Source organism: Anomaloglossus baeobatrachus, unplaced genomic scaffold (assembly GCF_048569485.1).
Source record: "Anomaloglossus baeobatrachus isolate aAnoBae1 unplaced genomic scaffold, aAnoBae1.hap1 Scaffold_256, whole genome shotgun sequence".
Taxonomy (NCBI): Eukaryota; Metazoa; Chordata; class Amphibia; order Anura; family Aromobatidae; genus Anomaloglossus; species Anomaloglossus baeobatrachus.
The window spans coordinates 68,323-74,322 of record NW_027442123.1 but is presented as its reverse complement, the minus strand read 5'-3'; the positions used below and the strand labels follow the sequence as shown (position 1 = coordinate 74,322).

Sequence of the window (6,000 nt, the reverse complement as noted above, 5' to 3'; positions counted from 1 at the left end):
TTCAATTGCAAATGATCTAGATAAGACTGAGAATAAGATACTGCACGGGACATAGCAGAGTTGGTCAAGTTGAGTGGAGATGAGTTTGCTATTTGGCACAGCTTTTTGCATCAATAAAGCAAGTAAAAGGTGTGAAAGATAAAAAAAAGGGTGAAAGTGTGAAAAGTGAATTGGCCAAATTGAGGTGCATATAAAGTTTTTGCTTTCTTTCAATTCACTAATGGGGCTCATTTGAATCAGGTGAATTGAGTTCTGCTTTTGGAAACTGGGTTAAGAAGGGGTGCACCGGTCCTGGAGGTACTGCAATACCAGGTCAATGCGTGGAGTGGACAGAGCAAGATTTTTTCCATCTCCTTGTTCTAAAAATCCATTTAATATATGGTCCCCAGAGAGGGGACGTATCAGATATTAAACTGATAAGAACAGATTTAATTTTTTTTTTTTTCTGTTTATCAGTAGGACTTCAAAATAACAAAGGTGATCGCCTCCCGTTGCCTGGGAACCGTCCAGGCACAAGAGGGCTATGTGTCACCAGAAGGCGCACACACTTCCTCAAGGCCGGCAGACGTGCAATCCCAGGCACCTTCCAGTACCGACCAAGGTAGCGTCCTCCGAAACTACACTTGATCTTAGCCAAAAGGCCGAGAAGCTATAACCCGAATTGGTTACGGCCTTGAGTGGCACCCTGGCCTATACCGGACACATCTTAGGGAGAGGGAGACAAACCCACGCCTACAGAAGACATTTTGTCACCCAAGCCAACCCTTGAAAAGGCTGTTTTGCAGAGCAAAAACAAGAAGAATGGTGCTTTTTGCAGCCGCCGCCCACTGCAATGAATCTGAATAACTCCTCCTTTTGGACACAAGCACCTCCCCTCCCCCTTGCAGTCTTTCCAATTCATGATACAAAAAGACGGACGGACAGGACAGGACAGGACAGGCTGCCTGACTTTCCGTCACTGCCACCCTTTGCCATCCTTGCCCGTAGAAAGCCCTTTCATCATCCCCAAACCCTAATCTTTTCCCTTCCCTTCCCAGATGCGTCTCACTCCCTTTCATTAGGAAGTGAGCGCAGCCTTTTCTCCGTTCTGCACATGCGCGACGTTAAACACAAATGCACAGGCGTGCGTTCCATTACCCTCACTGCATTCCACTCCCATACAGGAAGTGGGCGCAGCTATTACTACGGTCGCACATAAAAGAACCCACGGCCACCACTGCACATAGCTGACTCCACCACAGGACACCCACTTCTACACCAACACAGGTAAGACAGGATCGGCACCTCTATGCTCCTGTTACAATCAGGCTCAGTCACCATGTGATAACGCTCTCAACTCTTTAGTTGCAGGCTCCCCTTGCTTCACCTCCACTGGCTGTGCTGCCATTTCCTCTCCCACCTGGAAGGTATACTTTATTCCACTATTTTCCTGTTTCTCTCTTCCCCCTTTTCCCATAACCTACTTTTATCTGCATTTGTGGGGTATCTATATGCTATTTACATCATAGTTTTATTCATTAATATGGAAGGGAAGAGTGCCCATGAGAGTGTTGAACTGCGGAGAGCAAGAGATTAAGCTGCTCCGATTTGCCACCATTGATAAGCTGTTCTCAGTAGATACACATGCTATCCAAACAGCAGCATCCACCATTGCTTCAGCCCACCCATTCAGTGACAGCTCACCAAGTCAGCCAGAGGAGTGGTGTAAGGAATTACACGTAGGCACTGACTCCACACCTTCACATCACAAGAAGGGGGTCTACAGGCTAGTGCAAGAATACGAGCAAGTCTTCAGCAAACATCCGCTAGACTTTTGAAGAATAAAAGGGGTCAAACACTACATCCCCACAAGTGCACACCCACCCATCAAAGAGAGATATAAGCCAAAACTACCTGCACATTACCAGTGTACCAAGGACATGTTGAGCAACATGAAGGAGGCTGGGGTTATCCGTGACAGTTGTAGCCTCTGGGCAGCTCCGTTGGTCCTGTTAAAGAAGAAGGACAGCACCACTCCCCTGTATTGAGGAATAGCTAGCTGCATTGAGAACTGCAAATTATTTTTCTACCCTTGATCTCACTAGTCGCTATTGGCAAGTGTCCGTTGCTGAGGCAGACCGGGAGAAGACCGCCTTTGCCACCCCGATGGGTCTCTGCGAGTTCAAAAGCATGCCCTTCGAGCTGTGCAATTTGCCAGGAACCTTCCAGAGGCTGATGGAATGCTGCTTGGGACACCGAAACTTTGAAACGGTACTGCTATACCTTTATGATGTTATTGTTTATTCTAAAGCAAACAAGATTTTAGGGTGTATAAAAAGGGAGATTAGATCCGGTGATCCCAACGTATTGTTACCCCTCTATAAATCACTTGTAAGGCCACATCTGGAATATGGGGTAAAGTCCTGAGCAGGTTGATAACCATTGGTTTGAGCATGGTAGGGTGTAGTGCGCATCTTCCTGCATCGGTAAAAGCTGCAGAAGTCCTTGAAGATTTCCGCTTCAAAGGCTGTGCCTTGATCTGTGAGGACTCTCTCTGAGTAGCCATGAGGTCTGCATAAGTGTGCTTGGAAGACCTTCGCTGCAGTATGGGCCATTAGATCTTTGACTTGTACCACAACCATAAATCTCGAGTAGTTGTCTACCATCGTAAGTGCATACGTGAGCTCGCCTCGATATTCTGCAACAAAACTCCCTTTTTCGATTTCAGTTTCAGCAAACACTCCTCTTCCTGTAGAAAATATTTATCATTACCTAAGACAGTCATTCTAATGCATGACAATATTAAGGCAATTTAGTTAAAACTTGTTTTAACTCACCTTTAAGGGGATTGATGTATTTCATGGTCAATCCAGGTTTGTCAGTGATGGCACTGACATAATGTATGGCGTCTTTTTCGGGCGTTATCCTTTGCCTTTTCATTGTGAAAATCCAGTTGCCTATATCAAAGCAAATTCTACTACTTGTAAAGTATGCAGAAAATGAAATGTAGAACATATAACATCAACTGCTTAGGAACGCATCATAGGTTAGTACTTAAAAGGATATTGTCATGTTCTAGTCATAATGCAAGCTGGACATTTTTCATGTTACCCTGTAATCGCCGGCCTGTTCTAATGCTCACAAGCCAAGATATAGGCTCAGCTGCTAAGGCTTCCCTCTGCCTTCTGAATGAAACTTGAATATGTCTGGGTCACTGTGTATATAGCAGGTGCTCAGAAAAAATAAGAGTCAATTCAATAGAAATAGCTCTGGCACACTATAGTGATCAATAACGTAAGAAAAGAACTCTTGGAATGCTGAAAATTCTTTATTTGTGCAAAAGGATAATTCATCCAACGTTTCGACCTTGTTTTTAGGTCTTTATCAAGGATAAAGTTATCTAAGATCATAAAGGGTTACAAAACCATATAAACACGTAATTAGTACATAGTACAACATAACAGTACAATATATTGCTACTTGAGAGTACAATGGGTCAAATGACCATGATGCACATACAAAAAATTTTTCCAAAGCCATAGTGAAAACATTTGTACTGAGGAAAGAAAATTTCCACATGACCTATCTGGAGAAACATTCTGGATCAAACAACCAAAAATAGTCAAGCAGGTAAATACACACCTATATGGATAACAGGATGATATGTGTTCAATTGTATAGCGTCATTGCCATTAAGGTACAAATGGAAAACTTGCAATCCTATATAGTGAAGGAAATGAACACATATCATATCAAAGAACACAGGAACATGGGTGTGAGAAAAACCTCAATGTTTATACTTTGTTCTTTATAATGGTGTGAACATGTATATGTCTCAGTACCTTATGCACTTGAGAATTCTAGTGAGTAGATCATGAAAGCCTATTTCAGAACTGGAATCGGTAAATAATTGTAGGTGGAATCTAAATGAAAAGATGGTACAAGTGTTATCATGACTAGAGATGAGCGAACCGGTCGCGGTTCGGCTCGAGGTTGGTTCGCCGAACGGACCTCCCGTTCGAGTTCGGTTCGTCGAACGTTCGACGAACCGAACTCGAGCCAATAGGAAACAATGGCAGGCAATCACAAACACAGAAAAACACCTAGAAAACACCCTCAAAGGTGTCCTAAAGGTGACAAACAACTCAAACACATTGGAAAGTGACAAGGACATATACTCATGCGAAAACAAAACAGCTGGACAAGGAAAAAGAGGAGGACACACAGATATATGAGTATATGCAAGGAAACATCGATTCCATTAATGTGCAACTTGAGCCCTGCTCATTCTTGGCTTCCAATCTTGATAAATTGCCTGAGCTCGCCACGTACGTCTTGGGGATCTTGTCGTGTCCTGCAGCCAGCGTTCTCTCGGAACCTGTCTTCAGTGCTGCTGTGGGTCTGCTGGCAGATAAGCACACGTGTCTGTCCACTGACAATGTGGACATGGCTCTCAGAGGACTTTTCTTCCCCTGGGTCAGCCAGGGGACGGGAAAGGCACGCGTATTTTTGAGAGTGCTTCATGCAAAGCATCTTTTTCTTTTTCAAAAGGGAGCTCAACCGATGCCAGTCAAGTGGGGTGTGTGTGGCCCAGTGAGTGGAAACGAGGGAGACTGTGGTTGGAGTCCCCTCGCTGTGTCTCTAAAAGAACCAAGATGAACAAGTCATGGCTCTCAGAGGACTTTTCTTCCCCTGGGTCAGCCAGGGGACGGGAAAGGCACGCGTATTTTTGAGAGTGCTTCATGCAAAGCATCTTTTTCTTTTTCAAAAGGGAGCTCAACCGATGCCAGTCAAGTGGGGTGTGTGTGGCCCAGTGAGTGGAAACGAGGGAGACTGTGGTTGGAGTCCCCTCGCTGTGTCTCTAAAAGAACCAAGATGAACAAGTCATGGCTCTCAGAGGACTTTTCTTCCCCTGGGTCAGCCAGGGGACGGGAAAGGCACGCGTATTTTTGAGAGTGCTTCATGCAAAGCATCTTTTTCTTTTTCAAAAGGGAGCTCAACCGATGCCAGTCAAGTGGGGTGTGTGTGGCCCAGTGAGTGGAAACGAGGGAGACTGTGGTTGGAGTCCCCTCGCTGTGTCTCTAAAAGAACCAAGATGAACAAGTCATGGCTCTCAGAGGACTTTTCTTCCCCTGGGTCAGCCAGGGGACGGGAAAGGCACGCGTATTTTTGAGAGTGCTTCATGCAAAGCATCTTTTTCTTTTTCAAAAGGGAGCTCAACCGATGCCAGTCAAGTGGGGTGTGTGTGGCCCAGTGAGTGGCAACGAGGGAGACTGTGGTTGGAGTCCCCTCGCTGTGTCTCTAAAAGAACCAAGATGAACAAGTCATGGCTCTCAGAGGACTTTTCTTCCCCTGGGTCAGCCAGGGGACGGGAAAGGCACGCGTATTTTTGAGAGTGCTTCATGCAAAGCATCTTTTTCTTTTTCAAAAGGGAGCTCAACCGATGCCAGTCAAGTGGGGTGTGTGTGGCCCAGTGAGTGGAAACGAGGGAGACTGTGGTTGGAGTCCCCTCGCTGTGTCTCTAAAAGAACCAAGATGAACAAGTCATGGCTCTCAGAGGACTTTTCTTCCCCTGGGTCAGCCAGGGGACGGGAAAGGCACGCGTATTTTTGAGAGTGCTTCATGCAAAGCATCTTTTTCTTTTTCAAAAGGGAGCTCAACCGATGCCAGTCAAGTGGGGTGTGTGTGGCCCAGTGAGTGGCAACGAGGGAGACTGTGGTTGAAGTCCCCTCGCTGTGTCTCTAAAAGAACCAAGATGAACAAGTCATGGCTCTCAGAGGACTTTTCTTCCCCTGGGTCAGCCAGGGGACGGGAAAGGCACGCGTATTTTTGAGAGTGCTTCATGCAAAGCATCTTTTTCTTTTTCAAAAGGGAGCTCAACCGATGCCAGTCAAGTGGGGTGTGTGTGGCCCAGTGAGTGGCAACGAGGGAGACTGTGGTTGGAGTCCCCTCGCTGTGTCTCTAAAAGAACCAAGATGAACAAGTCATGGCTCTCAGAGGACTTTTCTTCCCCTGGGTCAG

General features: G+C 45.8%; 1 pseudogene; it reads right to left on the bottom strand.

Moving 5' to 3' along the window:
• Positions 1–275: 275 nt before the first annotated feature.
• On the bottom strand, positions 276–482 carry LOC142263264 (U2 spliceosomal RNA; annotated as a pseudogene).
• Positions 483–6,000: the final 5,518 nt, after the last annotated feature.